General features: G+C 42.6%; 1 protein-coding gene across 3 annotated transcripts in view; it reads left to right on the top strand.

The window, feature by feature from the left end:
• The window catches only part of LRRC3B (leucine rich repeat containing 3B), a 96800-nt gene that overhangs the window by 11828 nt on the left and 57619 nt on the right, over positions 1-27353 (top strand). The window contains exon 1 of one of the 3 annotated variants that reach the window (XM_007173535.3): positions 11860-12967. The exons of the other annotated variants lie outside the window; for them this stretch is intronic. The gene's annotated coding sequence lies outside the window, so the exon portion shown is untranslated. Of the gene's footprint in view, positions 1-11859; positions 12968-27353 lie in introns of those variants that run through there. 3 annotated transcript variants of the gene reach the window in all.

The raw sequence follows: 27353 nt of genomic DNA, 5'->3' as shown, positions 1-27353 counted from the left end.
TTCCAGGCATACACACCCAGGAAAGGCCGCATTAGGATACAGCAAGAGCATGGCCGTCCGTAACCCAAGGAGAGGGCCCTCCTCAGACCCTGACCATGCGGGCACCTTGATCTTGGACTCCAGTCACTAGAACTGAGAGAAATATATTCCCGTTGCACCCGGTCTATGGAATTTTTATAACAAAATTAACAGGCAGCCTGAGATGACTAATATAGGAGGTTACTATAATTTAGCCTGGCACCTAGCCGTCTTGTGAAACATATCTGGGCAAAGATGTACCTTTTTCATACCATGGTGTCTGAGGCTTACCACCAGCCTGGCACTTAGTAGGCACTCAGTAACTTCTTGTTGAATGAGAGAATGAGTGAACACTAACGAACGGAGTGGGAAACGTCCAATTCATAAACAAACATTTAGAAAACAGTTCATTTGAGTGTTGGAAATTTCCTGCAACTGTGGTCTGGAGATGAAGGAAACATAAATTCTTTTAGAGAAGAAGCTGTTAACACCCTGAACTTTTTACTAGTTCACCCCACGTAGGGTCTCCTGGAGCGCTTCTCCGTAAAGAGGTGCTGAGCTGAGCTGCTGGCCTACCAAAAAAACATAATTCACTTAATGTTAGTAAAATGACAAAGAAGAGTCATTTCTTTATACACGAGTCATAGAACCTCAACATTGGAAAGGACTCGGGAGGTCCTTTTTCATTCTAAATACCCAATGGGCAGGTTGCCATAGAAGGAAGTGATTTTTTTCTGACAAAATCGTGGCTTTCGGGGTCCTTCTTGTTCCTCTGAGAGATCCTTCAGACGCTAGGAGGACTTTCCTCCATGGCTTTTGCAATTTGAGAATGGAGATACTGTTTCCTCAAGATGCTATTCATCTTTATTCATATCTGGGTGCAGATGAGTTAAGAATGTGTGGGTGTGGGATTTGAAGTGTCTGACGTGCTTAGGTAACAGTTGGCATGCCAGTTGTATAATGAAGAATAAGTATCGACAGCGTTAAATTGTGGCTGAATCTTGGTTTCGGTGTTTTAAAAAAAAAGAAAAGAAAAACAGAATAAAATTTCTAAAAGCGACAGCGTTGTTTTTATGCCAGGGGTGTTTTCTAAATGTTGGGACAACAGTGCTGGGAAATGTGGGCCTCCCATACGTGTCACTTTCTTCTGCCTAGCCTGGTTTTACTACTACCCCGCATAACTTTCTTTTTAATTGGCAAGGGCTGTACTGTTTCTAAATATACATTTGTGTTGTACTCGATGGATGCAGGGAAATAGCTTTGGAAATAACAGGTAAAATTTTAATTCACTTTTCATATTGAAGGTGGAAGGGCCAACTGGTTTCTCAGGAAAATTAATGGCATTTTATTGAGTTACTAGGTAGTTACTGTTTGCTTCCCAAGCTCCAAAAACTCTAAGTCATCATCAGCTTCCAGGGCTTTCATCAGGTGAAGCTGTGCACCATTACTTCTTTAAGAAGCAATGTTCCTTTCTCCACCTTTTCTGTGTGCTGACAAGAATCGAGACAGAAATACAGAGAGACTTTCTGCTACTCACTTGTGGGTGGAGTAGGCAGTGTGAGTGTTACCTGACGGGAGCTGGGTAGCATTGTGGATTCTACTAGGTACAGGTGCTTCTAGTTAAAAAACACATGGATGTTCAGGGTCCTGGATTAGTAATATAATGCTTAGGTCAGGGAGTTTTAACCATTTTTCCTGCTATGTATCCTTTTGGCAGTCTAGTGAAACCTATGTATCTCTTCTTATTTTTAAAAAATTTTATTTAAACAAATTAATATTTGTTTAAATACAATGTAAAATATTAATTAATAAATATTAATATTAAAATTAATATTTTTAATTTGTTTAAATAAAATGTAGAAAACATTTTTAAATGTAAAAAGTATGTAGGATTACAAAGAACAACAACAAAAATAGACAAACACACTGATTTTCACAGAGCTTACAAATGTATGCGTGACCAATATCACTGCCCAATCTGTCAACAATATTTTAAAAATTACTTTAAATAACACACTTTAATAGTTAGCTTAACCATCAGATGTGTCTGAACTTGCCTGTTATAGACTTGTAGCCCACATGCCTCTCATATTTCAAAAGACAGTGTTAACTTATGAAGAATTAAAAATTCTCATTTGAACGGTCCAGTTTTGCGAAACTCTAATAATTTAAATGGCTGATTTCTTCCCACGTATTCATAAAGGACAAGCAAGTGTAGATACGTAAGACTATAAAGCATCCTAGCTGTGTGGTCGCTAGGTGGAGAATGCACCTTCCCTGTTTTGTAGCTGAACAATGACTAGATTAGAAATTGACTAAGAGTTGCCTCTGTATAGTATGAGGGGCTATAGTCAGGAAGAATGAACTACCATAAAGTTATGATGCACGTAAACGATATTTCAGGATTTCTGGAACAACTGTGTTTTCATGTGGAAAAAAGCTGTGATTTTTTTACTGCTCATGTCACGGGTACCGATAATACTAATGTAGTTTGTTGCTTGCCTTGAAATTTGAAGGAAATGCTAAATTCCAGTTGGAGATCAGTGGAGAAAAAAAATCAGAAAAGACCTTCCACGGTTGTGGATTCCTTGTATTCTAGCTATGGCCACAATATACGGAGGGGTAGGGCGTGGACCCTGAGTTAAAAACCTCTGTCTCAAGGTGTGAGTAAACACCTGATAACAAACAAAGCAGTTTTCAGATGGATAAGACCCATTAGAAGGGATTATAAAAGAATGTCATTTTCTGTTTGGTACTTTATTTAACAAACATGGCTAAGGAGTGTGGCTGGCCTCCTAACTGGTCCCTTCGGAGAGATATGCCATTGATTTGATCTAAAATAGTGTTGGGTCTTCTTTGAGAGCGGGGAGTATAATATTTTGAATATTTTCATCAGTGTTAATTCTTAAACCGTTTTGGGGTGGTTTGAAATAAGCCAAAGTTGTTTGAAGTAGGGCTGTTGAATGCAGAGGGTGATCAAGCTGTGTAGACACCAGATTGGGACTTGAAAATCCCAAGGCTTCTTTTCAGAGACGACTCGCCAGCTACGCTGAAGGCTGCTCTATCATGGGTGGAGGTGGGGTAGGAATGAGATCCAGAAAAGACTGTGTTTCTAACACGATAGCATCTTTGGAGTCAGCCTTTGGTCCTCTGGGGTGACAACTTTGTACACGCACTTCACTCTATAGAGTAACGTTCCAAGACAGTTTCAAAATATTTAGTGACAATATTCAGTGTCACAGTTTACACAGTCTTGACTAGAACTGCCCTGCCCAGCAGAAGCGTAATGCCAGCTACCTATGCAATTTCAGCTTTCCAGTAGCTACACTACACATATAAAAACAAAAAGGTGAAATTAGTTTGAATAGTATATTTTACTTAACCCAGTATCTCCAAAAGTATCATTTAAACTCAAAACCAAATTAAAATTTATTAAATGTTTTTCACACCGAGTCTTTGAAATCTCGTGTGTATTTTATACCCACAGCACATTGCACTTTGGACACTGAATTTTCATCAGAAACACTTGACCTATATTTAGATTTCATAAAATGTACCGTTGAAAAATCAGATTTACATATCCAAGTTGTAGCAAATATACTTAAACGTTTTCCAATGACTGAATGAGTATTAGTTTTTAAATTTTAAATAAATCACAATTAAAATTCAACCTTTAGCTTCTCAGTCTTGCAGGCCCCATTTCCAGGGCTGAGTGGCCACACTGCTGGTTACCATACTGGATGGTGTAGGTCAAGACTGTGCGGGGCTATATATACAGCAGGACCTGCTGTGTAGCCCAGGGAGCTCTACTCAATACTCTGTGATGGCCTCTATGGGAAAAGACTCTGAAAAAAGTGGATACATGCACATGTATAACTCATTCACTTTGCTGTACACTGGAAACTAATACAACATTGTAAATTAACTATACTCCAATAAAAATAAAAAAAACAAAACAAAACTGTATGGGACACCACTGGAGAGAAATCCATAGGCACCAAGCAGACAGTCAAAACTCATTGGCAAAATTATGGAGAGAGGCTTGTCTTTGCAGTTGTCTGTCTTTTCTTTGAATCAGTCCTATTAGTCTTTTTGTTAATCCAGTATTTTTCCAGAAGCTCCTGATCTTTTCTTTAGAATCTTTCATATGAACCACCCCCCCCCCCAAAAAAAAGGCCTTTTCTTAGGACTATTGATCCCGTCCATCCAGGGGCATGCTATGGCTTCTGCCTCCTAGAAGGAAGGTTCAGGGATCAGGGTAGGTGATTAGCTGGAGACAGGAAGCTCATACCTCTGCCCCAGGTTCTCAAGACTGAGAGTAAAGTTTTCTGACTCTGAGCCCCACTGGATGTCCAGTACCTCTGATTCTGATTCTGAAAAATTGGGGTGGAGCCCAGGAAACTGCATTTTTATCAAGTCTTCCTTGCTCTCCCTACCTTCCCCCACCAAGTGACTCAGAACAGCTTAATTTAAGAACTGCTGACCTAAGCATCCCTCCTCCCACGTATTCTTTTTGCTAGTGGTTCATAAGGTGTGTTCTGAGGACCCTCTTCATCAGAAGGCCCTGTGTCTCCTTAAACTGAAGAGTTGTAGGCCTTGCCCCAAACCAGCTAAATCCGAATATCTGAAGGTGTGACACTAGGAATCGGCATTTTTAACAAGCTCCCCAAGTAATTCTTATGCCTACTAAAGTTTAAAGACTTTAAACCTTATGCATTGTGACCACCTAGAGGGGTGGGATAGGGAGGGTGGGAGGGAGACACAAGAGGGAGGGGATATGGGGATATATGTATACACACAGCTGATTCACTTTGTTATACAGCAGCAACTAACACAACAGTGTAAAGCAATTATACTCCAATAAAGATGTAAACAAACAAACAAACAAACCTTATGCAGACCTTCCTGCTTAGAAATTTGGAATTTTTCAATTCCATCCTTTCTCATTCATCCTTCCCCGACGTCTGACCTTTAGAAACCCACTTGCCATATTTATTCTACCTCCCCTGTGTTAGGGTTATTTAACGAATATGCATTTGTTCCAGGGACTGGGGAAAGAAAAATATAGATCGTGAGATCCTGTCTCTGACAGCAGAGAGCTTGCAGACATAGGAGGGAGAGGCAGATTTATGGAAAACTGAGGTCATAAACCACTACAGGTGGAGTGCCACATATATATGCTGGGCACCTTGAGGACACGAAGAAGACGAGTCATTTATGCACCTGGGTCGGGAGTTGATGAGAATGGCTTCAAAAGGGCTTCAGAGACCTGCTACCAACCAGAGTTCTTGGCCTCCTTAATCAATAGAAGTTGACTAGAGGCCAGACAAGAAACTCAGGCAAGGCTTTATTGGGTCCCCTGCTGCAGCAGAGGGGAGCGAGAACAAGCAACAGATTCCCTTGCTCACTGACTCCCTGAGGGGGGGCGAGCTGGTTCCTTATATGGGGTGAGGGGTAGGGGTGTGTCCAGGGGTCAGGCCGCAGGGGTGGCTTAGGTGGTCTGCCCACCCTTAGGTGGTGTTGAGTGCAGGGGGCATGCGCAGGACCCTGCGTTTGCTCCCAGCTCTTCAGAAGTGGCAGTTGGCTTTTTGGGTTTTTTTTTTTTGGTCTTTTTGTATCTTGTTGCCCATAATATGCCCCAACTGCACATGCCACAGAACTGTCCAGTCTGACGCTGTGGCTTCACTTCCACTGCCGTGGTTCACACAGATTTCTGCTGTGGGTGACCTTCACTTGAAACCCCCAGGCAAGGGAACTCTGGAGAACAAGGCCAAACAAAGCAAAGTCAACCCAATACAAAACCACTGCAGCTCCTTGGGACACCTGTGCTGGGTTTGGCTCCATGCAGGAGGGAGTGGGGTGATGGGTGGGACGTCCAGCCTCGAGGGCCCTGCTAAATCCATAAGGACTTTACCTCTGGATAGCAGTGGCTTCTACATTGGAGGTGTGACCTGATAAATGAATTTTCTTTATGAGAATAACTCAGGCAGTGGTTCTCACATTTCTGGCATCAGAAACATTTTAGACTCTCAACCATGATGGAGGATCCCAGAGAGTTTTTGTTGACATGGGTTATATTATCCATATTTACCAAATATGCTAAATTAGAAGTTAAAACTGAGAAATTAAAAAAAAAGTTTACTAATTCATTAAAAATAACAATAGTAAGCACATTTTGTGTTAACATAAAAGCAATTTTTTGTGAAAAATAATTCATTTTCCAAAACAAAAATTCAGTGAGGAGAGTGGCATCGTGTTACGTTTCTGCATATCACATTAATATCTGATTCCCACGCCTGCTTCTGTGTTCATTCTGTTGTGATAGCCCGTGGCAGAAAGCCTTGGGAAAACCCTAGTCCACTTGTGACAGGTGAAGAGCAGAAAAGACAAGTCATGTCTTTAGTGTCGTGTCTGTGGTATTATGGAAATAGTCTATATCATAACTGGAGTCAAGTCATATCTACAGAATGATGGAAAGAGTCTCATCCTCATCGATCACTGGGAAGGGCCTCAGGAACCCCCTAGGAGTCCCTGGACTACGTTTTGAGAGCCATTGGTGAGGAAGGTGTGTGACCAGGAGCAGGCAGTGTGACCAGGATACGGGGAGGTGACCTCGTAACAGTGTCGGGGGAGGTGAGGGAGGGCCTGCATCAAGGTGTATCAGCGGGGCTGAGAAGGGTGGGTGAGGGACAGATGCCAAGGAGACAGATGCCACAGAACCAACCAAGCGGGTGTGGGGATGAAAGACGGGAGAGGCCCTGAGGATGTCCTGGGTCAATGGAGATCCACCAGCTGCTGGTATCCAGCCCTGAGCTGGCCAGGCCTCTGTTCCTCAGGGTCACAGCTGAAGGGGAAAGGAGGTGTCAGGTCCAGCCCTAGAGTAATTGTCCGCAGGTCTAAAGCTGCCTTCTATGGTGTGATTATACATTGGCAGGAATGTATCTTTTAGGATGGGCAGAGTTCCTGAAAGCCTTCCAGGCTGCATGGTTCATGTATGCAGGGACAAAGGGAGAGAAGGCTGTTTGGTGAGTAGCAAAGATGACAAGGGTTGAGGTTTGGGGAACGCCCTTCTCTTTGGGACTGGACGCATTTGTGGTGAAAGAGCATTCACAAGGCACTCAGGAAGCCAGAACGTGGTTTTACACAATGTAAGTGTGTGTGCGCATGTGTATGTGTATATGTGTGTTCTATATATATGTGTATAAATACGGTTTTATATATGTATATGGTGTGTATGGTTTTATATATAAATAGCTATATAGGCTCAGGGAGCTGCGTATCTGAAGTTGTGGATGAAAGTCCTGGTTTACCACCAACTCCCAGGGTGACTCTGGACAGCCCACTAGGCATCTCAGGGTCTCGAGCTCCTTGTCTGGGAAACGTAGAAGGTATGAAACGTAGGAATCACGTGATCCAATCCAGGTATTTTACAGGCCACAAAGAGTGATCTTCTGGAGGACACAGCGATTCCATCAGTGTCAGCGTTTGCTCAAGTAATGTTTTCCCGGCCCTGTTTTCAATCTTGCCTGCTGAGGGGTTGGGAAATGAACAGAGAAGCAATCCATCTGGTGTCAAGGGACAGAAGCTGGGTCTCTCAGGAGCTGCAGGTCTTGTCATTGGTTTGAATGTGGTCCCCGGCTTGTCCTGGCAACCTGGCCCCCTCTTGTTTCCTTAGTCCTTGAGAAAGCCTTTTGTGCTAATTCTGTCCACATGCGTGTGCCCACAGAGCAGTTTGACCCTACTCTGCTCAGTGATTCCCCAAGTGTGCAATGGGAGGTGGTTTTAGATGTGCACAGATGGTATTTATGTATACTTTGATAGTATAGAAAAATAGAGCAAGCATAGCAAAACCATTTAAATTGGTATTATTTCATAGGCTAAGAGTTTAAATAAGTAAATTGAATTTTAAAAAGATTGCATAAATGCTAACGCAGGTAAAACTTGGATGTAACAAAATTCTTTTTTTTAAATAAATTTATTTATTTATTTATTTTTGGCTGCTTTGGGTCTTCATTGCTGCACGTGGGCTTTCTCTAGTTGCGGCAAGAGGGGGCTACTCTTCGTTGCAGTGCACGGGCTTCTCATTGTGGTGGCTTCTCTTGTTGTGGAGCATGGGCTCTAGGCGCCCAGGCTTCAGTAGTTGTGGCACGTGGGCTCAGTAGTTGTGGCGCACGGGCTTAGTTGCTCCACAGCATGTGAGATCTTCCCGAACCAGGGCTCGAACCCATGTTCCCTGCATTGGCAGGCAGATTCTTAACCACTGTGCCACCAGGGAAGCCCAGTAGCAAAATTCTTGAAGGCAGGATGTGAGTGACTAATATGTGAGTAACATTAACTTAACTATATTAATGGGGCTTTTAACAAATTCAGAAAAGGAGATGGTCTTATCAGGTGATCCGTGATCCTGATACCTATGTCGGAAGTGTTTTTATTTTTCATGGGTTTGGTATTTCAGCCTAAAAATTCCTTCTGGGGACCTGAGCTTTTTATATCTACTTTATATTGGTCATGTTAGGTACTTAAAATGTTAGATTTTAACCTGGATTTAACTAAGGGAAAAAATCAGGCAAATTAAAATGAAGGGAAATTCTGTAAAACGACTGACCCTGTACTCTACAAAAATGGCAATGTCAGAAACACCACCCCCTCCAAAACAAACAGAAAGAAAGCCATGGCTTGGGGACCATTCTAGACTAAAGGAAACTAGAGGTTTGACAGCTAAATATAATGCGTGATCCTTGATTGGACCCTGGATCAAAAAATAAGAAGTTATAAAGGACATGTTGGGACACTTAGGGAAACTTGAAAATCAACTGCTTATTAGACAAGAATAGAGTTATCGATTTTAAATTTCCCAAGTGTGATAATCTTCATATAGGGGACTATTCTTGGTCTTAGGAGACTCATGGTGAAGTACTGAGGGTTGAAGTACATTAATGTCTACAACTAACTCTCAAGTAGTTCAAGCCAAAATATACATACATTCACATATACCCACATGCATACATAATGCCCATATACACACACAGATACATACACACAAAAAACACACATGTGCACCTACAGACATAGACATGCAGACATACATGCCCATATACACACAGATACATACTCACAAAGACACAGTTATGCATATACATAGACATAGACATGTAGACATGCATGCCCATGTACACACAGATACAAACACACAAAGACACACTTATGCACATACATAGACATAGACATACCTGCCCATACACACAGACACACATGCATACCTTCACACATACACACTCACATATGTGCAAGGAGAGGGAAAGCAAGTGTGACAGCAAATTAACAGTTGGTTCATCCAAAGTGCCCATTGTGCAATTCTTGTACCCTTTTCATAGATTCAGACTTAAATGTTTTTCAAAATAAAAAGTTGCAGAAACTATTAGACTTTGTGAAGTAGAGAAATCTCAGTGATAATCTAAGACTTTCATCAAGTAGAAGTAAGTGTTGAGAATGTGGATAACAGTTTCTTGAGCTTACTACTGTTACCAAACCAAACTTGGGTCCACTCACCCGCACACAGTAAATCCAACCTACTGACACCAGGTTGTGGTGAAGAAAGTATAGCATTTATTGCAGGTACCAAGCAAGGAGAACAGGCAGCTCTCGTTCAAAAGACCTGAGGTCCCCAGTGGCTTTCACGGAAGGGGTTTTAAAGGCAGTGGGAGGGAGGGGGCTGTAGGTGCGTGATTAGCTTGTGCCCAGTTCTCAGACTGGTTGACATCAAGGTGAAGTTTCAAGAATCATTGACCTTCTGGTTTCAACCAGTCTGGGGTCTCTGTTCTTGCAGTCAGCAGTTTTCATCTGGTGGGTTCTGCTTCCCGTACAAACAACTTAAGAAGGTGTGTCAGGCCTTTATCTATAGCTTTCAGGAAACTGGGAGTTCGGTGACTCTGTGATGTGGCGGATTTATAGTCTAAAGCGTTACCAGTTCCCCAGCCCAACATCTATTCTTTGTTTCTCCATCTTCACGTTTCCCATCATTAACTCTCGATTCAGCCTTTTACTTCCAAAGACCAGGAAACAGGGGCTTGTGCACGGTTTCACTAAGGAACGTGCTTCCATAGCGCATAGACCTACAGCTGCTCCACAGCTAAGATTCCCTCCTCCAAGTAACCGTTAGACATAGTTGGTCTCTGATCAGCAGAGCCAAGGGTGGTTCACGGTGACTGCCTGGATTCTAGTTTGCACAGGCTTTACTATGACCGCTGATCAAACAACACTGTTAACATACAGAATAGCCTCTGGTATAACAAGAATTTTGTGAATTCAGAAGTCCTTCACTAAATACTCATCAAGGACTTCCATGCTCCAGGGATTGTTCCTCGGGGCTCATGGAAGACCTTTGAGATCCTGCTTCTCATGGAAATTGTGCTCTGTGTGGGAGGGATAGAAGTCGCTAAGCAGGGAATGAGATGGACTGGGTGATTTCAAAAATTGCTAAGTCTTGTAAAGAAAAAGAAAATCATGAGGGCGACAGGACAGAGAGTGATGGGGCAGGTGCGACAGGATAGTCATGACGTGAAGGCTTCTCCGAGGGGGTGACCCATCATCAAGCTCACGAGGAAGAATGTTTTATTTTACATGTCTCTGTTATTGACTCCTCATTCCCCCAGCCTTCAAGTTTGCCCTTGATGTCAAAGTCAAGGATCTTCTGAAACCTGAGTGATGCCTGCTGGGCTGCCACGGGGTCTTCGCGTCTGGTTTATCCACGCCAAGTGACTGCAGGGTGTGCTCGTTTCCTCGTTCTCTTGTTTGATGAAGGCGGATGTTCTCTGTGCACTTTTCATCTTCATGATGGACTTTTAAGAAAGTGAAATCTAAAAACCACAGAAAGCCCATCATTTGCTCACACTGACACATGGTGATGAAAGTGAGTTATTGCCCCCGAATAATGCCGCAGGAAGTCTTCCAACCAGCAGTTTTCAGGAACGCCGCACTCGCACCCCTCTGAATTACTACCTGCTTTTGCTAATTCACTATGACAGGTTTCTAAAGCAATTCAAGTTCATGTAAAAGCGGTGACAGAGGGATTATTCAAACTTGCGTAAAGGAGGGTGGAGGAAAGAACTATATGACATTCTCCTTGTAGCACCAAGCAAGATCCATTGAGATTGATTTCCTGGAGGCATTAAATATGGTTTATTTTTTCCTTTTCAGCCACCTTTTCAGTTTCATCTGATAATTGTATTCTATCTGCAGTGCTTGAATTTATCCCAGAGCATAGAACCAGTGAGCTGATTGTCTAGCCTGGAGGCCGCCAAGGACAGGATGTGAAGACAGTATTCCTTAGCATTACAGAAATTCCAATTTTCAAAATTCAGGCCAAAATGATGTCCCTCATATAAAATCACTCAGGAGATAGGCCGGCAGGTAAAAAAGATCCTACGTAGGATTCAAGATATCTGTGTTCCGGGCTTCCCTGGTGGCGCAGTGGTTGAGAATCTGCCTGCTAATGCAGGGGACACGGGTTCGAGCCCTGGTCTGGGAAGATCCCACATGCCGCGGAGCGGCTGGGCCCGTGAGCCACAATTGCTGAGCCTGCGCGTCTGGAGCCTGTGCCCCGCGACGGGAGGGGCCGCGATAGAGAAAGGCCCGCGCACCGCGATGAAGAGCGGTCCCCGCACCGCGATGAGGGGTGGCCCCCGCTTGCCGCAACTGGAGAAAGCCCTCGCACGAACCGAAGACCCAACACAGCCAAAAATAAATAAATAAATAAATAAAATCAAGTAAAACTTAAAAAAAAAAAAAAAAAAAAAGATATCTGTGTTCCTTTATTTCCCGTTTCCACCTAGGTGAACCAGAGCTGGCCTTCCGGATGGCAGGGTGTGGGCCGTAGCACAGCACATAAAGGATCTAGAGTCTGAGAGCCTCGTCCGAGGTCCAGCCCCTCCACTTACAGCTGTGAACTTGGCTCAAGGCCTGGCCCAGAGTAAACACTCAGCAGACGTGAACCTGCTTTCCTCCTTCCCCCTGTCTTGTTTCTTTATGCCTAGTGGCTCACATTCCCACCCACCTCTCACCACCCACCCGCTCAGCCCCGGCCAGTCTGCTGGCCTTCGTTCTGTCTGTAGGAGACTCTGAACCTCTTCCTGCTCCAAACCTGCTGAGTTTGCACTTGATGCTGCTCCCTGGGTCCCCCCTTCAGATCACCCGTGGCTGCTCTCAGCTTAGCTCTCACCTCAGACTTCGCCACTCAGAGCAGCTCCCATCCTCGATCACACCAACACATTACCCTGATGGGTTTTCCTTATGGCTTCTCTCCCTCTCCTAAGTTATCTTGATGCTTCCTTTGCTGGTTTTGATGATCTTTCCACCCTGAGCTCCGTGGGAGCAGTGGCCTTGACTACTGTGGGTGCACCAGCCCCTGGCATATACTAGTTGCTCACTAAATATTAGTTGCATGGGAGTTACGGGGGACCCCTTGCGAGGTGGAGGAGCCTCGTGGAGCTGGTCTGAAGGTCAGATGGTACGAGGTTTCTGAGAGGACTTTAGAAGTTATAAAACTCTATGCAAATAACACATCATTCAGTCTTCCCTCCCATGGAAGCACCCCTTTCCCATTGCCCCAAACTAAGGCATACTCTTCATATTCCTGCAGCATTTTCTGTAAAGATCTGGCATTTCTGACACACGCCTTAACTCCTGATACATCTCATTAGCAGGAGTTTCAAATGAAACTCGGAGGAATTTGAAGCAAGAGGAAAAATTCTCTGGCTTGGAAACTGGTCATCAGCAAGCCGTTCCCAGGTGCAGCTTCGGTGCCGGGGAGCACGCAGAGCCCGCAGCATTGCAGTGATGCCCAGCATTCAAGCTCCACACAGCTTGCCTGGGCCAAGTGTGGCTTCAAGATAACGGCATCCTGTGCCTGGTTTGGGGAGGAGGAGACAAATGCACAGAGTTCAGCTCAGAGGTGAGCACAGCCCTTGTTTCTTGTGTCCCTTCAAGACAGCAGTGCTGTGATCCAGGAGGGCAGCGTTGATCATAAGCCTCTAAGCACATCCTGCCTGGGTGCAGTGTAAGGACTTTTTCTTCCCCATCTACCTACCTTTGTGGAAAATTTTCAACCTTTACCATTTATCACCTTTTCAGGCTTCAATCAAGACGTAGCATTTAGGTTCCATATATATGTGTTAGCATACGGTATTTGTTTTTCTCTTTCTGACTTACTTCACTCTGTATGACAGACTCTAGGTCCATCCACCTCGAGACAAAGTGAGAGAGTGGCATGGACATACATACACTACCAAATGTAAAATAGATAGCTAGTGGGAAGCAGCCTCATAACACAGGGAGATCAGCTCAGTGCTCTGTGACCACCTGGAGGGGTGGGATAAGGAGGGTGGGAGGGAGACACAAGAGGGAGGAGATATGGGGATATATGTATACGTATAGCTGATTCACTTTGTTATACAGCAGAAGCTAACGCACCATTGTAAAGCAATTATACTCCAATAAAGATGTTTAAAAAAAAAAGATGTAGTATTTTGGCTTTGAAAGAGCTTCATTTAAATTGTGGAAGGAAAAGAAGGGGGTTTCAGAAATCTCAATCCATGATTCATATTTAGAAAGATGTGTTTTTTTTGGAAGTGTGACAATCATCCTGAGAGAGACTGGGTCAGGCAGTGGACAGCGTTGATTTTGGATGGCCAAAGCCCTCTCGGCCACCTCGTTGTAGACACAGTATGCAAGGGTCCTGTGTCTTTTCCTCTCCCCACTCCCTCTCAGGTTTTCCAGGAAATGAAAAGGGATTCGAGTTTCAGTGGAAATTGGAATCTCTAGTTTAAGAAAATGAAAACAAACCTTGAATTTGGGAAAAAAATTACTTTATCTGTGGCTCTCAAGATAGATAGTCTCCCTCTTTATTGAAGTGTAAAGATTTTGGTAAACTGGGTTAGGAAAGGAAATTGCACATCCACTGTGTTCCTCTCCCCTCCCCAGAGGACCAGATCCTGCCCACCTCCTGGGACATGTGGTTTCTTTGTCAAACTCCTCACATAAATGTCCATATCTACTGAAAAAAAAAAGTATATAGCACAAGGATGTTGAGGCTTGATGCAAAAATATTTTAATTATATTCTTTTTAATTTTTAATTAGAATGAACAATGCAACACGAAATGTCTTTTTTAAGCAAAAATTTCCCTAGCTTTATTGAGATATAACTGACATATAACATTGTGTTAGTTTAAGGTGTACATTATAATGATCCAATATATGTACACATTGTGAAACGATTACCACAGCAAGTTTCGTTAACACATTCATCACTTCATATAAAACATTTTTTTGAGAACTTTTAAGATCTACTGTCTTAGCAACTTTTAAATATACAATACAGTATTGTTAACTATTGTCACCAGCTGTACATTACATCCCCAGAATGTTTTCATCTTATAACTGGAAGTTTGCACCCTTTGAACACTTTCATCGATTTTCCCTATATAATGAGTAAACTTGAAGAATGGACAGTATCTGTTCTTAGAATTGAACTTCGTTTTAACAACATCCTGAGCCTAACTTATCTGTAATAAATAACTGAGCATAGGAGAAGTGACTAAATTTTTTATCAGTATCTAGAAATAAATACTTGAACCTTTAAACTTGCTTGACAAGAACCACACTTTCATCTCCTACTAAGTAGAGGCTAAGACTATTACAGTTTACAGATTTCGTCTTACAAACATTATACCATTAGACAGGTAGACTGCTAGTGTTCATGAGAAGCTAAGAGAATCCAGGGACATTGAAGGTCATGGCCATGGCAACACCAAATTTCTAACATGGACTATGCCTTAAAATCAGCAAATTATCTGTAATAAAGATAAATATAGTGACTTTATAAACTCTCTTAAACTTACATTCCTCCCTTAAGTCAACTGATAAATAAGAATGGGGCACTTTTCTCTTCTGGAGAACTTAAGGGTTCTTATATGGAGCTTTGAAGCGGAGAGTTGAATTAATTAGCACAGAAGCCATCACAAATTAAAACAGCTCTGAAATACGGTTCATTCAGGGGATTAAAACACACCTGTTTTTTCAATTGAAGTTACGTATGTTTTCAAGGAAAGAATTAGAAACAGAAGGTAGATCCTAAATTCCTAAGGGACTAAGGGTTTCACATCATCTGACTCAAGGCCAGCTTGTCTTGGGTGAGGCCAACCACCAGACAGAATGTTCCTGAACACTATGCAAGTGATTCTTTTGCTTGTTTGCTTGTTTTGAAGGATGGAAAGCTTTTTACTGGATTTTGTGGAGAAACTAACATTTGAGCTCTAACACTCAAAGAAAATTCTTTGTTCCTCATACTTCTCTGTATTGCTTCTTCGGGAACCTTTAGGTCAGAACATTTCATCTTTGATTCAGCATACTGCATCAACGAATCGAAAGGAACTTTCCTAGATGCCAGTTGTGGGACTATTTTCCCCATACCCTTATCTTCATGGTCTCCAAATTAAAAATAAATTCAGACTCTGAGTTTGAATTTGTGGTGTTTGATCCCTTGTCTAATGTCATATATTTCCATTCTATTTGAAGGAGAATTTCCTCGGTTTGGGCCTTTATCACTTTTTGCCTTTATGTATCCAACTTTGCTCCTTCTTTACCCCCTTCCTCAGCTCAGTTCTTACTTTATATTTCCACCAGATTCGGATTTTTTTTTGAAATACCACTTTGAGTGGGTTACCTCTTTGCTTAAAGCATTTGGTGACTCTCAGTTGTCTATAACGTCAGATTCCTAAACCCGGCGTGCGAGGCCCCTGTAGCCCTATTTTACTCTCCTGATATACTTCATGGTGCATCTCACGTTGGACCGTCATCCAAACTGTCGTTTGACTCTTTAACACACTCTGCATCTTCTCTCTCCTCTTCCTCTTTACTTATCCAAAGCCATTGCATCCTTTTGAGACCTGGGTCAAATACTAATGCAGAAGTTTTCCTTCCCCACCCTTGATTAAAGTAATCCCTCCTTTTAAATAAACTTCTATCTCTTGAATTTATTTGCTCTATGTTTTTTGCCTTTCGTAAGCTGTGTCCAAGACCATATGTCTTAGGGTCCCAGACCACGTCTCATAACTTTGCGTACCCCCCATTCACTGCCTATCTCACCAACTTACACATTACAAGTATTGAGTAATATCTGTTATTTGCTCTCAAAAGTGAGGTAATGCTCTTTCTAATAAACAGGAAGGCTGGCTGGCTTCCAGTTTGAAGGAGTCAAATGAGCTTTTCTGTTGAGCTTCCGCAGCCATGTCAGATCACTTGACTTTCAGGATGCGGGCTGCTGTATCCCAGGTTCTGAAAGGTCCATGAAGGAAAGTGTGAAACATATTTGGAAGAAGGGATCCTGCTAGATCTGGAAATGAGGAGAGAGGGGTCACCCATCTCAGCCCATCGGCGGCATCTCTAGGGGGGCAGTGGGAGTGCCACATCCTGGGGGCAGGTAATAATAGCAGGCACGTAGAGAATTTTAAACTAACGTGAAATGGACTCAGTTGTTTTGTTTCTTATCGTCACCAAACACTAGCGTATCTAAATAATGTCAGTGATAAAATACTCTTTCTTCCCCAAAATATGTTGTTGTGGCTACTGTTAAATTTTAATAATATACGTAAGCTCCAAATTAGCACATTGTTATTATTATTTAATAAACGCTGTAGTCTACGCGGAATTTAATTGCAGGGGAGAAGTCCCAGGACACACCCGTTCTGGGACTTTTCTCCTGCTTCAGGCACAGCTCAGGTCTCCAGAACCTTTGATATTCTTGCATTTCAATAGTACCTTTGGAATAAACCACAAGAACACAATGATTATAAAAATGAATAAACCTTGACCTACATGCATTATGTCATTCTCTGAGGCCATTTTTCATTTTTATTTGTGTTTATCGTTTGGATACTTCACGTATGATTTCGTTTGGTGAGGGCACATGTCACGATTATCACTGAAAATCACTTTTTCAGATAGAGGAGGGGTATATTAAAAACGAATTACTCTGAGAGTACTATGTAGGAAGAATTTCTGTGTATCCGTTGTGCTTGTTTTACTGAAGAACAGTTTCCAAAAGGTCTCCAGAGAAGGCTCTACACAAATGTCAGAGAGGCTTTTTCTATCCAGCAGCTGCAAGATGTGATCACTCCTCTACCCTCTCCTGCCCGATCTCTAGCATTCTTACCCCAGTGAGTCTTTCTCCATAGCACTTATCACCTCCTGATATATTATACATGAGTGTGTGTGTGTGTGTGTGTGTGTGTGTGTGTGTTCGCTTGTTAGTATTGTCGCCTTTGTTAGTTTCAGGTTCCATAGGGTCAGGAAATTTGTTTTATCGACGCAGTATCCCAGGCGCCTGTCAGATGGTCTGGCCTGTGGTCGATACTCAATCCATATTTGCTGAGTGACTGAATAAATGAACGAATGAGAGAAGTGTCAGAATAAATCCCACAGAGGCCTTTCGTTTATTTTCTTCTCTCCGGAGCCCGTCTAAAGTGGGGAGAATGAACAGACCTTCAGACGGGTTCCAGAAGTACCTTTTGCCGATCTTAAAAGAACGTGGTTTTCTTGAGGTCGGTGGAAAATTGCCTCAGCTTCCCTCCGCATCCGTTTAACCTATAAACCTAACTGGGAAGGGGGGCGGTATAATAAAAATGACCATATATTGACAATGTACTATAATTAGGCCCTTTAAAATGTCTTATCTCAATGAATTCTCAAAAAGCCATTGTATAGGTGAGAAAATGACGCCACCAGCGTGGTCATCTGGGCCTGCCCCGTCCCCCCAGGACGGGGACCGGGAAGGAAGGTCCAGGTCCCCAGGACCACGGACCGGGAAGGAAGAGCAGCTGAGGCCCGCGAGGCAGAGCCCGGCCCTTCGCGGGATCCTCTCCATCTCTCACAGCCTCTGCTGCTTTGGCACCTGCTACCGCCGGCATATGCTACCGCGAAGTGTTAGGTGTCAGCACATCACCGCACAGCTGGGAAGTGGGGCGGAAGAGAGAAGCAAAAGGACGAGCACAGCAGAGCCGGGGAGCGTAATGCAAGGCTTCGGAGAGGTGGGAGAGCGGTGTCAGCTCAAATCCTGCAAGAATACAGAAGACGGTCCTCTGGGGAAGGATGTGTAGGAAGCCTTTATTCCAGAAAAGTCGTGCACAAGGAAGACGGGCCATTTTCAAACATCCGTGTACTAAGTTAAGTCTGCCTCTGCAAAAGTTCTCCTTATTTTCTGTCTCACTCTTTGAATTCCTCACCCTAGAGCCCCGCTTTTTTTTTTTTTAACACTCCGTAAATGTTTTAGAGATAAGTCACTTTTTAAAAAAGTGCATGCTTTTTTTTAATTCCAAAGTTTAAAATTCTACTAACAAAGTGATAACAACACTAGGGAAAGTAAAGAAAGCATCTACACACAACACTACAAAAGATTTTCCATTTTTTCTGGGTCTTTTCCTTTCCGATCGTTGTGCATATGCATTCCCGCTTTTATTATGGCATATGCTTCTATCTTTAATGTGCTAGGATCTGTTTCCAGACGGAGTTGTTTCCACGGCTACCAGTACAAGCAAGGCATCACCAGGGCCAAAGATGAACTGAGAGCATCCCTGGTAGATTTACTCTTAGGGAGAGGTCTCCCCCAAACCAGAGGCTGAGCTTGTGAGATAAAAGAATGAAGGAGGTATCAGAGAAGATTCTAAGGAAGAGAGAACAAAAGGGCCTAAAAGACTGAATACAAAACATGGAATGTAGGTGGGGACAGAGAAGAATGAGGGGAGGAGAAGATATTAGTGGGAATTAATGAAAGGAAAATGACTTGCGTCTCCCTGACATTTAGCTCGGCTGACTTGTACTAGCCACAGTCTCTATCTGGACAGTTTCTCCGTGAAATCTGGAATGTCTGTCATTTTTCTACCGGCAGAGTAATGAAAATGGCAAAGAATGATTTAAAATAGTCTCAAAGATGCACTTGGATATACATGTGAGGTCAGATGTTGCAGACCTTGGTCTGTCATTAATAATGTTTTAGGAGAAACAGACATGCCATTTCTCACTGATTTCAGAACCTGGGAGGCTGAGAGAGATGGAGTATAAAACAAAACCTGTAAACTGTCAGAAGAACTCACAGAAAAAAAGCTGACAGTGTCTTTTAAACAACAGTAAGATAACCTGAAGTCTGGCAGAGATTGTGAGAGCTCTTGATCATGTTGGGTATTTTAGGCTCTTAAATCATTTCTCTGCTTACGACTCATGGCCAGGTGTTAGATTTTACCATGACTTATAATGGTACCCATTTAAACTCATTCTGAACTGCTGCTTCTGGAGAACAGACTATCCCCACCTGTATGCCATGAGGGAGTTAGGCACAGCCATATTGAGAGATGCCATATTAAAAACAATGGTTTCTCTAATCGATAGCATTTAGTTTATAGAGGTGAATTATATCATGTGGAAATTGGAGACAAAAAATTTTAGTGTCCATACTTGGTGGCATCAGATGGCTATTGTTTTTTCCATGTTTAATTAACAACCTAAAATAGCCTGCATGATACTTTTCCTAGATGTGGAAGCAGTCCAATGCTTGGCTGAATTGTGCTGCCTTCCTGTTCCTGGTGGTCTGTTTTTAATAACGTGTACAATAATGTAATAGAGTCATGATTGAAAAGCCATCACAGATTTGGGTGTCCTGGAACAAGACCAGGGTGGACTTAGCAAGCCCAGGCCCAGATGGGTTCAGGACACTGAAATGAATGCTCAAGCCTTTCTTGGCCAATCCATCCATGCCGAGGTGAGCAAATATGAGACTGACCATCCGGTTGCAGGGGCCTGGAGAAGATCACAAGTGTCTATAGCAATGGTTCTCAAACTTCGCTGCAGACTGGAGTCTCCTGCAGAGGTTCTACAGTCCTCCAAGGCCTGAGCTCTACTCTAGAAACCAGGATTTCTAAGGCTGGAGCTAAGGCATCAGTAGTTTAAAATATCTCCCAGGTGGTTCTGATACATGGCTATAAAATAAGGTAAGGTATAATAATGCTCATGAGACATGCAGATAGCTCAAGGAGTACTTCAAAGAGAAATAGCAAAGACTTCTTTGGCAGGGAGTAAGGAGGGGATGGTAGGTGGAAGGTACAACCTGGGCAAAAACAGAAATAAGAAAGCAGGTAGTGGGCCAGTGTGAAGTTCCTGTTGCCTAGAGCATGGAAGCGTAAAGGAAGAGCAGGGGAGAATGTCAGGGAGCATCAGAATATGCTGGAAAGGGGCTTGGGTGCCAGGCTCATACCATCTTAGTGGAAAACTGGTATCACTATTCATACATAGACGTTTAACCTTAGGAACCAGTACCATAAAAATAAAGTTGTTTCTTGTTAGATACCGTCACCTGCCAATGATTCTGTCCTTTACACCTTTAACTCTTTGCAAGAGGAGATTTGCAAGTGGTGTTAAAGCTGGAATAGCACTGAGCGGGGTGGTGGCAGTGAGGATGGAGGAGAGGGGCTGGGAGTGAGACAGCTCAGGGACAGACACACCCAGGCTTTGGCCAGTAGCCCTTGTTGACTCTGCCTGGGGTGATGGGCATTTCATCAGTGTTGCCCCAGAGAATGCAGAGTCTGCCGTGTGTCAGCTTGAATGCTGAGATACCTACAAGGGGTTGGCTGAGAAACATGGTAAAAATCACAACAGCAAATCTCTGAAAGCGCTTTCAGATCTAATCATCCCCTTTTTTTTTTTAATTTTTAAAAAAAATAAATTTATTTATTTATTTTTGGCTGTGTTGGGTCTTTGTTTCTGTGCGAGGGCTTTTCTCTCTAGTTGCGGCGAGCGGGGGCCACTCTTCATTGCGGTGCGCGGGCCTCTCACTATCGCGGCCTCTCTTGTTGCGGAGCACAGGTTCCAGACGCGCAGGCTCAGTAGTTGTGGCTCACGGGCCCAGTTGCTCCGCGGCATGTGGGATCCTCCCAGACCAGGGCTCGAACCCGTGTCCCCTGCATTGGCAGGCAGATTCTCAACCACTGCACCACCAGGGAAGCCCCATAATCATCCCCTTTTATTCTGCTTGCAGGAAAGGCAGCTCCCAATGGTTTGATAATCCCAGGAAGAATATATTTGTTCTCACTGTGAATGAACTGAACTGGTAACGTAATTTAACTCAACATACTTGGATTTAGAGAGTGTCGTTTTTAAAATGCAATATTGAGTAACATAAGAATTTGAAATGTCATGGAATTTGAAAACCGTGTACTGCATGGCTATTGTCTTATATGGGCACATTTTATTTTGGTGATGGTTGGATTAGGTTTGAAGCAATGGGAAAATTGTTGTGTCCATATGTGCGTGTGTGTGTGTGAGATGGTCACGAAGCACTAGGGTAAATGGGAATTTTCCAAAGTAAAGTTTTGAAATTACTAGCCAAAGAAGGTAATGAAAGAAATAAGCCTGCAGTCATAGAACAAATATTATGACCCTATATTTAAAGTCAGTGGCCAAGAAATAAGGAGATGTAATTCTCTCTAATCCTGCGGAGTTCTCTTAAGGACTCTGAGAGGTGTAATCGTGTCTGTATTTGGGTTACATGCTGCTTTGGTTACGTAGACTATTAGTAAAATCCAATCCACAGCCTCCTACGATGACGTGACTAAGCCATTTTGCTGATCGTAGATCTTACTTGGCAGGGTGACCTAGAATTATTAGTGGAAGCCGGTAGTACTGGAGACAAATACGCTTCTGCTCATTTCACTAACTCATCTGTCCCAGTGGCATCAACAGCACTTACCTTTACCTTTTTAATTGTCTTAACTGTCTTTCGTAGCTGCGTCCTCTTTAGAATAACAAATGAAGAGCTGCAGTCTCTACTTCTCCACTATTAACCACCCATATTACCCTCAGCTACAATTCTACTTGTGTTGTGGTGATAGAAAAGCTCACACAAGCTGAAGATGAATAATGCCTATTGGTGACTAAATATCCTTTATGTACCAGGGTCTGTGCCGAGCATGTCACTTAAGTCGTGATATAGCTTAAAATTCACCATAACATTATTGCTGTTTAGTATCGCTATGTTACAGATGAGGAAACCAAGGCTCAGAGAGTATACGGGAGCAGCCAGGATTTGCGTAGCTAATAAATGATAGAGCAGGACTTCAAACTGAGGTGTGTTCACAAAGCCTGGTCTCTTCTGCTTCTCTCCACTGCCTCCAAATGGCTCTGCCTGCTTGCTCGGATCCCCGAATGCCCTGAAGAATCACAGCAGGGATGGATTTGATAGTCTCTGAAGTAGAGCAGGAGGCATGGAGCTGCTGCCCCACTGAGCTGGCATTCACTACAGCTTGTGTATCACAGCCAAGAAAATCCATAACGGATCCACCAAAACATGTCAGGACTCAACACAGTGAAAGTTTATTTCTTAATCACGTGATTGTCCGATTTGAGGGCAATTTGAGGTTGGTGGTGAGGTGGGAAGGGGACTTGGCTCCACGCATTCAGGGACCGAGAGGGACTATGGCACTCTTGTCATCAATACATAGCTTCCAAGTTTGTCACTGTTGTCTCCATTGCACTCAGCCAGGAGCAGAGCAGGCTTAGAGGTGTGTACCTGGGAGACTTTTACGGACCAAGCCTTGGAAGAGGCATACATGCCTTGCATTCCCATTTCATTGGCTAGCATTCAGTTGCATGGCTATCGCTAATTGCAAAGGAGGCTGTGAAATATAGTCAAGCCATGTTTGCAAGAAGAAGAGGAAATAGATTTTAGAGAGTATTCATACCAGGGAAGAAGAAAGCTCCCCAGTCAGGAATCCAAAGATTGAGGTTTCAGCCCTGACGACCCATTGTAGAGCCACTTGATAAGTTTTTCATCTGAAAATCAGAATCACCGTCCCCTGCTGCTTTCTACTCCACAGGATAATTTAAGATCGAAATTAGAATTAAATAAGATATGTGGGCATGCTTTATAAGCAACTTCATAAGACTTAGCATGGGAGAGTAGACAAAGTTCTAGACTGGGACGTGGAATCCAAGTTGATATTCTTTTTTCCACTACTCCGTGGCCATGCAAGCATGACTCACTCATTTGAGGTCTCTGAGCTGGGAAGCCTTTTCTGTTAAGTTAGAAGGAAAAGTACTTACCTTACTTTCTTTATAGAGATCCAGAACATATACAAATCAGCAGCCTGTGCAAAAGTGTTTGAAAGTCATTAAATGTCAAATTTTTGTTTTTGATATCACTGGGGACTATTCTACTTGGAGAGTGCTTTCTGAACCCAAACTCCCTGCTTTATCCTCTCCTCCTAACTGAATGAAGTAGGACATTTATGCACAAAATAATATTTTTTTCAAAAAATTGAAATAGATGTCTCAGCACACACCATGAGTGGCCATAAACTTCTGAGGGAACAGCTCGAATCACCTCCGTGTTTAAAACTCCCATCATGCCTGGTGTGTACAGTCCCTGCCCAACTGATACTCACTGAATTACATCCAAGTTTCTTTCTTTTTTTCTTTTTATAAACAAGTCAAATGTAAATAGTGTGTCTTTTTTGTTTTTTTTTATATATTGGAGTACAGTTGATTACCAATGTTGTGTTAGTTTCAGGTGTACAGCAAAGAGATTCAGTTTTACATATACATGTATCTATTCTTTTTCAAATTCTTTTCCTATTTAGGTGATTACAGAATATTGAGTAGAGTTCCCTGTGCTGTACAGTACATCCTTGTTGGTTATCTATTTTGAATATAGTAGTGGGAATCTAAATTTAAAAAATTAAAAAATGATACAAATGAACTTATTTATAAAACAGAAACAGACTCACAGACTTAGAAAACAAACTTATGGTTACCAAAGGGGAAAGGTGGTGGGTAGGGGGATAAATTGGGAGTTTGGGACTGATACATTCAAGTTTCTTATTTATTTATTTATTTATGGCTGCATTGGGTCTTCATTGCTGTGTGCGGACTTTAGTTGCGGTGAGCGGGGGCTACTCTTCATTGTGGCGTGCAGTCTTCTCATTGCGGTGGCTTCTTTTGTTGTGGAGCACGGGCTCTAGGTGCGCGGGCTTCAGTAGTTGTGGCATGCAGGCTCGGTAGTTGTGGCTCGCGGGCTCTAGAGCACAGGCTCAGTAGCTGTGGCGCACGGGCTCAGTTGCTCCGCGGCATGTGGGATCTTCCCGGACCAGGGCTCGAACCCGTGTCCCCTGCATTGGCAGGCGGATTCTTAATCACTGCGCCACCAGGGAAGCCCCTGAAGTTTCAAATAGACTATCTGGCCAAAGACAAAGTGACCAAAGGGCCAGCACAGTAATAGTTAGTGACACTGGCAGTAATGTGAAGCTCTCCCCACTGCCATTCTGTCTTTGAAGGGAGGGTTTATCCTGGCTGATCACATTCCAACTTTCTTATTTGCTAAGTCACGTCTCTGAATATGATAATAGTCACTTAAACAGACTCATGCTTTCTTTCTGCATTGAGTGGTTCCAGAATTAGAGTGATTCATTAAGTTATCTTCCTTTCCCTCTTTTATTTCCCTTGTAACTTCTTAATTCCAGCCAAGGCGCTGATTTCCTTCCAGGTTGCCTTCTGAGCCAAATCGTGCAGAGGGATGATCGTCTGGCCTGCCTTCTCATTCACTTCTGGGCTCAGTCAGCTATGAACCGACAGGCAGAGCTTGCTCTGCTAATCGTGGCGTGGGATGATTCACTCTTCCATTTTTCTGGGTTGTTGCAGGTGAGGCTGCATCTGCTTTTTTTCAAGCTTTAATAAGTAACAACAGACAGTAGAGAAAATCAGGAAGGGACCGGCTGCCTTTAGTTCTAGAATGGTTGCCGAAGTGTAGCACTGACGATCCAACTTAGGCTAATCTTGACTTTATCCACCCACGGAACAACTAGCAGCATGTCATTCTGTAAATGGCCCCTCCAAGAAAAGAGAAACTGCAAATAAAGCACTTGCAGAGAGGGAACTCTGTGCTTCTCAAACTTTCACGTGCACAGGAATCACCTGGGATTTTCTTACCATGAAGATCCTGATGCATTCGACCTGAAGTGGGACCAGGGGTCTGGCATTTCCAACAAGCTCCCCAGGGATGCTGCTGGGCCAGCTACCACACTTTGAGGAGGGGGAAGAGTTGTGGAGGAAGGGCCCATTTGTACCAAGGCCTCATTCTTCATACATATTTTCAGATGATGTAGTTTCTGTAATAAGGAGTAATATCCAGGCTGCACTTGTAGCAACAGATAAGAAATTGCAATCAGGAGGAAAGTGGGATCTTTTATGTCTTTTCAATCTACAGTATTTTACACAGTTCCTCCTCTGGGTCATTGTGAATTTGCATAAGTGAGGCAGCTCCAATTCTAAGATTGCATTTACACTGACAATGAACAGGAAGGTAACAGCCCATTCCATCTGAGCGATGGGATGGGCGTCACTACCACTAATTACCCGGCAGAAGGGCTCCTTAACTATAAAAGCAGGGATGTATCAGGATCACAGGAAATTAAGGATCTGGGTTGGGCTCAGATGCTAACTTTCTAATGATTTTGCACAGTACATTGGGAGTTTTGGGATATCCAAAAATAAATGTTGGGAACATGACTTTACAAATATATTTGTATGTTTAAAAGAGGAGGTGGAACCAGATACCTGTACTTCTATTAATAACAGCCACATGCATGGTGCTTCCGAGCACTTTGCAAATATCAACTCATTTCATTCTGACAACAACCTTATGAAGTAGGTACTGTTATTGACTCTATAGATAAAGAAACTGAGTCACAGAAAGTCACAGAAAGGTTAAGTACATTCTCCAAATCACCAGTGTTCAGGTTTTGAATCTGGGTAGGCTGGCTCTTATCATGCTTTTCCTAGACTCACATACCGTGAGGACATGTGAGTTCAAGTTCAGACTCTGCCATTTGTACTTGCCCTTGAATAAGCTCTCTAGTCTCTCTGTCCTCATGATGCCCTGGGACGGTTGAGAAGTTGAAATAAGACAATGCATGCGAAATGTTATAAATTATACACAACTGTACAGACAGATTCAAAGATTAGATGGATGCATTTGATTACTATTGTTATATTTTGAATAGTATTGTGTAAATAGCCAACTTATGTTTCTTTAGTCTCTATGTTTATATTTCTGCTGCTTCCTCGGAAGAACTAGTTTTGCCGGGACGCTTAAACGAAAAGCAACAACAACAAAAATATTTTTGGATTTGTTTTCTTAGGTTTTCTGAAAATAGACTATTCTGTAGAGGCTAAAAACCAGTTGATGGCCTATCAGCTGATTTCATTCATTCCTAGTTTGTGATATTATTCCCTGGAGGTACTTCTCTGAAGTGTTAGCCCATCTGGATTGAAATGATTTTCCAACGCCTCTTGCATTTACTTCTTCATTTGGAAAGGTGTTGTATGATGAAATCAATTTCACCCTAGAACTTTGCACTTCGATGTGGATCATGATTTTTTTGTTACCTTGTCTCATCCCAGCATGGTCATCATTCTTCAAAAACCCTCACTTTTCTTATAGTTTTAATGTTCCAGCTGCACACATTTTTCTCCCTCTGAATCTTAGCAGGAATTAACATAGGGTTTCCCTCATCATTGTATTATTACATCCCCCCTCAGCCCAAGAATTCAGGGGACTTATGAAAATATGGAACTGTGAGAAGGAAGGATGACGGGGGTTTTGCTTGTGTTGCTGGGGCCAGGATTTCTATGGCTCTGGCTCCTGGATGCAGGTGATGGAAGTGCCTCCTAATGATTAAATTATGAAAATTATAATTAGAGATGAATTTCCTTTTCTTTTTGTCAGAAATCCATGGAAGTAAACTATTTTATTTTATTAAAAAAATTTTTACTTTATGTTGGAGTATAGTTGATTAACAATGTTGTGTTAGTTTCAGGTGTACAGCAAAGTGATTCAGTTATACATATACATATATCTATTATTTTTCAAATTTTTTCCCATTTAGGTTATTACAGAATATTGAGTAGAGTTCCCTGTGCTATACAGTAGGTCCTTGTTGGTTATCTGTTTTAAATATAGTAGTATGTATATGTCAATCCCAAACTCCCAATTTATCCTTCCCCCACGAAAGCAAGTAAAGTTTAAACCAGAACTTGATTCTGTTTCATTCATTTTAGCCAGTCAGAATATGTTTCCTTTTCGGCAACAGATCATGATAAGTCTTTCAGAGTAAATATTAGAGCTGGATACAGTTAGCTCTCTTAAATAAATTAGCAAATTCAAACCAGAACAAAGATGCAGTGAGTTTTATGCATGCAAATAGGTAACATTTTAAAGCTGATTTAATAAAAGGAGAAGCGT

This window comes from Balaenoptera acutorostrata, chromosome 4, assembly GCF_949987535.1.
Source record: "Balaenoptera acutorostrata chromosome 4, mBalAcu1.1, whole genome shotgun sequence".
NCBI classification, from domain to species: domain Eukaryota; kingdom Metazoa; phylum Chordata; class Mammalia; order Artiodactyla; family Balaenopteridae; genus Balaenoptera; species Balaenoptera acutorostrata.
This window is presented reverse-complemented; position numbering and strand designations above follow the sequence as displayed.